The sequence below is a fragment of the Crocuta crocuta genome, unplaced genomic scaffold (assembly GCF_008692635.1).
Source record: "Crocuta crocuta isolate KB4526 unplaced genomic scaffold, BGI_CrCroc_1.0 scaffold96, whole genome shotgun sequence".
NCBI classification, from domain to species: Eukaryota; Metazoa; Chordata; class Mammalia; order Carnivora; family Hyaenidae; genus Crocuta; species Crocuta crocuta.
In genome coordinates this window covers 3,167,745-3,176,915 of record NW_027531522.1, presented here as the reverse complement: position 1 = coordinate 3,176,915, position 9,171 = coordinate 3,167,745, and the positions used below count along the sequence as shown (strand labels likewise).

The window sequence follows — 9,171 nt, the reverse complement described above, 5'->3', positions numbered from 1 at the left end:
AGGCTCCAGGCTCTGAGCTGGCAGTCAGCACAGAGCCCGACGCGGGGCTCGAACCCACGAACCGCGAGATCATGACCTAAGCGAAAGTCGGACGCTTAACCGACTAAGCCACCCAGGCGCCCCTTGCCTAGAATAATTATTAAGAGGAACCCCTTTCACTCTCAAAAGTGGACTGGAACATAAATGATAGGTTAGCTTAATGAAAAATTACATTGTTCTTCAATGACTCTATCTTCTCAGCAAATGTAGTGGAGTAAAACGGTCAGCCTATACTGTAAATACAGTGATTAAATGGAGTGAAACTAAGGCCATAATAGTTTTCAAATCCCAAGTCACAATCATTGGTGGGTCATGAAATGAATTTGGGGTTATAGTCAACATTTGCTTATTTAAAAAGATTTTTTTTAAGGTTGATTTATTTTTGAGAGAGAGAGAGCAGGCAGACAGACAGAGTGTGAGCAGGGGAGGGGCAGAGAGACAGGGAGACACAGAATCCAAAGCAGGCTCCAGGCTCTGAGCTGTCAGCACAGAGCCTGACGTGGGGCTTGAACTCACAAACTGTTAGATCATGCCCTGAGCCGAAGTCAGATGCTTAACCCTCTGAGCCACCCATGCGCCCCGGGATTATAATCAAAATTTAAAAGAAGGAATTGAAGAAAAATAAAATAGATGCATGTATGTAGTAAAGGTAAGCATTATTTTAAGAAACTTATTTCAGTTCTACATTTCTACATATATACATACATACACACACAGTAGCGAACTTGGTCTTAATGTAACATCTGTTTCTTATTGTAGGTTGCAGTAAAAAAAAAAAAAAAAAGGGTGGGAAAGCCACTGGGTAAAGAAATCCAGATCTTGAACAGCTCGAAAAAAAAGATGAAAGATCATGACGGTTTATACCACTTTGCAGTAAGCTACTACGTGAATTGGTTGGATCAATAAGGTAACTAAGATTCACATGCTTTGAGACATGGTAAGGAATAAATATTAAAGCTTTCACTACAATTATAGAGTCAAGGGAAGCAATAATCACTTTAAAAGGTATATTCTTTAGTTGTCTTCATATTTCAAGGTTTTTATTATGAAGCAGATCACACGATGTTGTCCCACCTGCTGCAAATACTATTTGACACTTACATGCACCTTTACGTAAAGATGTCACAAGATGTCACTTAAGGATCTCTGATCCATTGAAATGCCATCAGAGAAAAAGGCCGTCGAAGTATATTTTTCATACGAAAGATATTTTGACATATCAAGTAAAAAAAATAGATGACAACATAGTACCTACAAATGACCTCATTTTGGAAGACATTGTGTCTGTATCCATGTGTCATGTGTTTCAGGTTTTGCCAATCTTGGTACTCTTGACATTTTGGACCAGAGACTTATTTGCTATAAGGGGCTGACCTATACACTATAGGATATTTAGCAGGATCCTTGACCTCTGATGGCGGGTAGCAGCCTCTGTCCATTCAACTGTGACGATCAAAAATGCCTCCAGGGGCGCCTGGGTGGCTCAGTCAGTTGAGTTTTTATTTAAAAAAAATAAAAAATTTTTAAAAAAAATTTAAAAATGCCTCCAGACTTTGCCAGACCACCTTGGCTGAGAACCACTGATATAGATACAATCGACCAAGGAATTGTCTTTTCAGTGGATGGACTTCTTAGGAAAAACTTTCTCTCTTTTGCATTTTTGTAATAAGAAATCCCATACAACTGTATTTACATCGAAAATCAAAAGCATTGGCTTTCCAGCAGTTTTTATACTTTTGATGATTGAGATTGTTTTTAAACATTTTATTTATTTCTGAGAGAGAGAGTGTGATTAGGGGAGGGTCAGAGAGGGAAGGAGACACAGGATCTGAAACAGGCTCCAGGCTCTGAGACAGCTGTCAGCACAGAGCCCAATACGAGGCTCGAACCCACAAACTGTGAGATCATGACCTGAGCCCAAGTCGGTTGCCCAACCAACTGAGCCACCTATGTACCCCTGATGATTGAGATTTTTAAGCTGGAAGATGCTCCCAGAAAATTGAGGGGTCTCAGATATAAAGCTGCAGTAGTCAAGAGAGTATGATTTTTTATTTTGTTTTCATTCATTTATTCAAAAATGTATACTTATTAGCACTGTGTAAGTTTACATATGATAAAGAGAGACCCTTTAGAAATATAATCATTGGGGCACATGGGTGGCTCAGTCGGTTAAGCATCAGACTTCGGCTCTGATCATGATCTCACTGTTGGGGAGTTTAAGCCCCATGTAGGGTTCGGTGCTGACAGCTCAGGGCCTGGGGCCCGCTTCAGATTCTGTCTCCCTCTCTCTGCCCTTCTCCTGCTCACACTCTGTGTCCCACTCTCTCTCATTAAATATGTCTCACAAATGCAGTAATTTCCAAAACAAATCAGATTCACTGGCATTCAAAATCTATTTGGGTTGGTAAACCTTCTCGTGAATTACCTTCTAAAAGGTTTTGTCCTTGAAACCCTCATTTAAAGGTGCAAATATATGTACAAAGACGTTCTCTGTGGCATTGATTGGCTAGTGACAAAATTAGAACAATCTATATGTCATTAAAAATATATTACCCCACATCCATACTTTGGAAAATTTTGGTAGACATTAAAAGAACAAGATAGGTCTATATATAGGACGTGAAAAATGTTCAGTATATACCAGTTAAGGACAAAAGTGCATTGCAGAGAAACGTGCACAGTATAATCCTACTGGGGAAAATGGTGACAGGCACCTAGGTATGTGAAATATACAAGCTATATGCTTATAAACGTTCTAGAAATATATGTAACAAAATGCTAATAGTGCTTACCTCTACAGTGTGAGACAGGGGAGATGAGATGGAAGGAAATGACACTTCTATTTTTACATGTTTGCATTGCTTTAATCTTTTACAACACACTTTTGTTTTTAAAGCACTTTTGAAGTAGCTGAACGTCTATCCTCCATCTTCCCTTTTTTAAGTCTTGGCAAAATAGTTCGGTAAGGGCGGGGCATTTTCACAAGCGACCTCTCAGTCTTTAAGGGTGTGCCTCTCAACCCGGCCTTCCACCTATACAGAGGGGGAGAGGAGTGTGAAGGTGTTTCTTGCTCCCCATTGGTCTCTAGGAGTGGTGAGCTGCATTACTATCATGTTCACCTGTTTACAGATATTTAACTGTGTAAACACTCCAGATTGTGGATATTGAAAGTGTTGGCATACAGCCAGATGGCTGAGTAATGTTAGAACGACCACTGGCCACAGATTACAGCATTTACTGCACTGTTGTGTGTGTGTGTGTGTGTGTGTGTGTGTGTCTTGTTTTTGCTGCTTTCTGTTAAGCCCTTTATCCACAGGGGCTGTCTTAATCCAGCCAGGCTTTTATAACAACATACCACAGCCTGGCGGGGTAGCCTGTAAACAACAGAAATTTATTTCTCATGGGGGAGGTAATAAACAAAGGTGGGGGAAGGATTAAAATGGGGAATGGGGTTAAAGAAATGAAATTTATTTCTCACAGTTCTGGAGGCTGGGAGTCTGAGATCAGCGTGCCAGCTCAGTCAGGTTTGGTGAGAGCCCCCTTCTGGGTCACAGACAGCTCATTGTGTCCTCACATGGTGGGAGGGGCTAGGGACCTCTGGACCCTCTTCTGTAGGCACTGATCTCATTCACGAGGGCTCCACCCTTGTGAGTTAAACTCTTCCCCAAGACCCCCAACCCCTAATACCATCATCTTTGTAGGTTAGGTGGTTAGGATTTCAACACAGGAATTTGGGCGTGGGGTGGGGGTGGGGGACACAGAACCCAAATCATATTAGGAACCATATCTTATAGTTCCATTTCTTCCTTTCCAACTAGCAGGCTGAGTTCTTATCAGTAGACCTGATCATCATATTGGTTAAGGCAGCCGGAAGCAGGTAACAGAGCACAGAACAAAATGTTTCTGGTCTAACCACTCCTTTGCTAATACCAGATCTGATGAACAGAATTCAGGGAACACCTGAGGGGTTTGGGCTCCTCCCCTTCGTGCTGGAATGATTCAAAGCTGTGTGGGAACTGATTATTCTGCTTAGATTATGTCATTTGCACCTCCCTGTGAATACCAGCCCTGGATTTGCTTCTATTCTCTTAATAGTCCATTGAATCCACAAGAAAAATGCCATTGCATGAGTAGGGACTTGAGCCGTATTGTTCGTCACTAGGAGACTGTTAGACTATTTATCAAAAGGTCTGCACATTTTCCAAGCCTAAACTTAGGAAATGATTACACATACTTCCCAGCTTTTTCTCCATTCCTTGTCCTATTTTTTTTTTCCTATAAAAAGCAAAAATCTACTGATTACTTGATCTAGTTATCCTGAACTAATTTAGATTTCCTGGAGTTAAGAGATCTTCAGATAATGGGATTTTCAATGATACTAATACAATTTCAGAAGAGCTCTAAGGTTTAAAAAATTGAAAGGAGCTTTCATTTCTGTCTGGATATTTCACTTCTAGCCCGTGACACGTCAGCAGTGGTAAATATGCTGGAGAGAACACTGAAGTGTTTGTGTGCTGTGCTGCTCTTTATTTATTTGTTTACTTTAAATTGTCCGTATAATAGAAGGAATCTATATCAGCCCACACAATATTTCCCAGGATTGTTTTTACAAGCTTGTCTTTACTGCTTATGTTCCATTTTTTACTTGATAATATTTAGAAAATATTTATTGAGAGCCTGCTAAGTCTCAGGCACATTTCAGAATCTTTTCCCAGAATCCACTTTGTATTTTAAGTTTGGTTGGTTCCGTACACGGTTAGGTTGGGACATATTCCCATATGCTTTATGCATAGTAGTTCTCAATAGCTGTTAAACAGAATGTACAATTATTTTTTTATATCATGATGATTACACAAACATTTTAAGAAAAAATTATGGATTCAAATGGCTTACCTTTTCAAATATCCTTTTACCTGGCCTTAAACAATTTGATTTCAGGAAGTTTCAAATCCTTTATATCATTTTAACAATTAATTTAAGCTGTTGACAATTACAATGAATTTGTCAGAAAAATCATTAAGATATATAAAATGTGTGATGCATCGTAGGCTTTTGAAAAACAGCTTTATTTAGATGTAATTCTCATGCCCTAATTTTCACCCTTTTAAAATGTTCAATTCAGTGTTGTTGTTTTTTTAAACGTTTATTTATTTTTGAAAGAGAGAGTGAGACAGAGCACCAGCAGGGGAGGGGCAGAGAAAGGGGGAGACACAGAATCAGACGCAGGCTCCAGGCTCGGAGCTGTCAGCACAGAGCCTGATGTGGAGCTCGAACCCACGAGCTGTGAGATCATGACTTGAGCTGGAGTCAGATGCTCAACGGACTTAGTCACCCAGGCATCTCCTCAATTCAGTGTTTTTTAGTATATCCCCAAAGTTAGGCAACCATCACCATAATCTAATTAGAAGTATTCCTAACATTCCAAGAAGAAATCCATTCCCATTGGTAGTCCCTCCCTGTTACCCCTTCTACCTAGTTCTTGGCAACCACCCATCTATCTTCTAATCTCTGTGGGTTTGCCTATTCTGGATATTTCATATAAATGGAATTATGTGACATGTGTGGCCTTTCACGTCTGGTTTCTTTCACTTAGAATGTTTTCAAGTTGTAGCATGTATCACTCTTTTTATGCTGAATATCATTTCACTGTGGATATACCACATTTTGTTTATCTATTGATCAGTTGATAGGTACTGGGTCCTTTGCAGGTTTTGGGTATTACAAATAATGCTACTATGACAAAGTTGACTTACAAGTTTTTGTACCTGTGCTTTACAAGTTTTGGACTTTCATTTCTTGGTTATACACTTAGGGCTGGAATGGCCGGATCATGTGGTAATTCTAGGTGTAACCTTTTGAGGGATTGCCAAATTGTTTTACAAAGTGTCTGCACCATTTCAAAATCCCATAAGCAAGGTATCAGGGCTCTGTTTTCTTCACATTTTCTCTAATACTTGCTAATGTCTGATTTTTTTTTTTCTATAGTTATCCTAATGGGGTGAGGAGTAGATCTCACTGTGGGTTTTGATTTGCATTTCCCTGATAGCTAATGATTCTTTTTTACGTGCTTATTTGCTGTTTGAATATCTTCTTTGGAGAAATAGCCATTCAAATTATTTGGCTATTTAAAGAACTGGGTTGTTTTAATTATTGAATGCTAAGACTTCTTCATATATTCTTTATATATTTTAAAGTCTTATCAGATACTTGAATTGTAAATACAGTCTTTCATTCTTTAGTTTCTCTTTTCACTTTCTCTGTGGTTTCTTCTGATGCACAAAGATTTTAGGTTCGATGATGTCCAATCTGCCTACTTTTCTTCCATTTGTGCTTTTGGGGTCACATCTAACAAACGATTGCCTGATCCATGGGACTGAGATTTCCTAATTTCATTTAAGGATTTAATAGTCTTAGCTCTTGTATTTCATCCATTTCGAGTTAGCCTTTGTATATGTTGTGAGGTAAGGGTTCAGCTTTACTGTTTTGTCTTGCAGATATCCAGTTGTCCCAGAGCCATCTGTTGAAAAGACTATTCTTTCTCCCACGGAATTGTCAGTGGCACCCTGGCAAAGGCGACTGACCAAAAATTTGTGGATTTACTTTTGGGCTCTATTCGGTTTCACTGATTTCTATGTTTATCTTTAGGCCAGTGCTACACGGTCTTGATAGCTTGGAAGTTACTTTTGAAACTGGGAAGCACGAGTCCTCCAACTTTGTTCTTTCTCAAAATTGTTTTTTATAGGGGTGCCTGGGTGGCTCAGTCGCGACTGCGGCTCGGGTCATGATCTCATGGTTCGTGGGTTCGAGCCCCGCATTGGGCTCTGTGCTGACAGCTAGCTCAGAGCCTGGAGCCTGCTTCAGATTCTGTGTCTCCCTCTCTCTCTGACCCTGCCCTGCTCATGTTGTCTCTCTCTCTCAGAAATAAAGAGCATTAAAAAAATTAAAACAAAACAAAATTGTTTTTGTATCAGGCTCATATAAAAACTATTATTTCCTGAATGAGTAAATGGATGAATGTTTGCATTTTTAAAAGCTTTGTCTTGAGGGTGAGGAGGTTTTATTATCTTTAATGGAATCGCAGCTAAGAGATAGTGCTATTTAGATATACATATCCTCAGAAAACATGCCAGGATTGGTCCTATTTTATAAAGATGACTTTGATGGCTAGGTTTCTACCTGGGCTGCTTGACAGAAATTATTTCTCAAGTTTCTGTAATTGGTAGCATGCTGAGGGCATAGCTGGTGCTCGATAAATATTCATCGATGAAATGCCTTGTTGTTTTGTCTTGTTTTAACCTATCGCTGGTTTTGTCGCTACTCTTTGGTTGACCGTTGCTAAAATTTCCCATTTTTCCAACCTATTCAATAATGGTAATTTGGTTTAGAACCCACTTTTCCCAAACCTCTGCCTGTGTTCCTCACAGCACCAAAATATGCTCCACGGACGCTTTTCCAGGATGGACGCATTAGGAATTCTTTTCAGATGGCGTATCTGGGAATTGGCTTTGCCTCTCTCTTTCCTACCCCAATCTCTTTGCTATCACTTGCAAGGGAGTAGCCTCCCTGGGGCGGAAAATTCCCATTGCCAAGGCTGGCAACCACTTCTGCTTTGAGGTTCCTGAAGTGTCATTTCCTCCAGGAAGACTTTGCAGATTGAGATACAGAGTGGACACTGATTCCATAGTGAAAATGCAGTCTTGCGTAGCCCACCACATCCTCGCACCGATCCCACAAGATAAAAGGGAGGAAAAAAGCCTTCATGTACGTTAACATTTTGTATTTTCACATCTTTGTTTTTAACTGTCTGTTCCTAACTTGGTACATCCTGATTGGGTACAGTGTTCCTGTGTTTGACCCCAAACCTGTGAAAAACCATTCTTGCTTTAGGATTGAAATTGAAGTTTCCTTATGTCCGTCCAGGCTCCTCGTTATGCTAGCTCCGCTAGGCACTTAATGGGTACTTAGTAAACACTGAGCTTTTTTTTTTAAATTAATTATCCTGTCTTCTGTTTCAGAACACCAACTAGTGAAAGGCTAAATAAAGGCAGAGCTCAGTGTGAAGCGCTGAATACACAGAGCAACAGACACTCCCACAAAAGCAGTGATGAAATCTAAGTCCTCTCTCCCTTTTCTAGTTAGCCATGGGGGCTACGAGCTTCCAATAGGGTAGCCCACCAGCAGTTTTTATTTCCTTCTGAGTGGATTTACCTAACCGGTCGGCAGTACCTGAGCAAAAGGCTCACGGCTGGGATCCTGACGGTCACCAACGCCGCGCCCCCGTCGCCCCGCCTACCGTGGCAAATCAAAAGTCCTGGCCCGTGTCCGGAGACCGGGATCCCAATTCTGGTTTCTCCAAACTTTAAAGCCCTGGGGACTCATTCTGCGTTGATTAATTTATCCAGTAAATATTAGCTCCAGTTCTACGCCAGGTACACTGCTAGGTCACCGTAACAGCGAACACGACAAACTATTTTCATGCATGGAATGTACATTTCAACGGAAGGTTGGGGGAGGGCGGAAGCGTACACTGTAGCCCACGGTTATTTCCCCATTTCTTAAAACGACCGGAGAGCTCCCAGGTTCGGTTTGAACTTTCGGGGCCTGTTACTGGCACGTGATCAAAGCTCAGAATGTGGCAAAAGCTGCCGCTCCTATAAGGTCAGTACACGGTCGATCATACGAATATTCCAGCTCTCTTCTACAGAGAGGGTACAACCAACAGTTGAGCATAACTCTTTTCACTGTTCTACTCGGCGTCGGTTTTGCACCGCGACTCGGACCCATGGTGAGTAGACGCATCTGTTTCCCAAGGGCCCGAGGTGGTTAGGCATGTGGCATTTAAGGCTGTTTGAAGGGCTTCCTTTTGCCCCAGTCATGCATGTATCTGCCAGTCGTCAGGGGCTAGGGGGGTGCGGAAAAGTTGCTTTCGGCTAAGCAGGGCAGCACGGTCCTGGGGAGGGCGCGAGGCGGCACGCTGCGTTAACATTTGAATCCACAGAACTGAATCAAGAGCGCGGCAGCGGTGCCATGGCCCTGCAGAGGCCGTGCAGGTTTTAAGGAGGCGCTCTGTCCTCCATGCCGAGCCTGAAAGTTCCTGCGAAACGCACGCTGTCAAAGCATCGAAGCTTCCCT

At 41.4% G+C, this 9,171-nt stretch overlaps 1 long non-coding RNA gene across 1 annotated transcript in view; it reads left to right on the top strand.

Annotated features, from left to right (window-relative positions):
* Window positions 1-8,611: 8,611 nt before the first annotated feature.
* Window positions 8,612-9,171, top strand: part of LOC144238618 (uncharacterized) — an 8,054-nt gene continuing 7,494 nt past the window's right edge. Inside the window, exon 1 of the long non-coding RNA XR_013337170.1 lies at window positions 8,612-8,824. This is a non-coding gene — a long non-coding RNA (uncharacterized LOC144238618). The remainder of the gene's footprint in view (window positions 8,825-9,171) is intronic.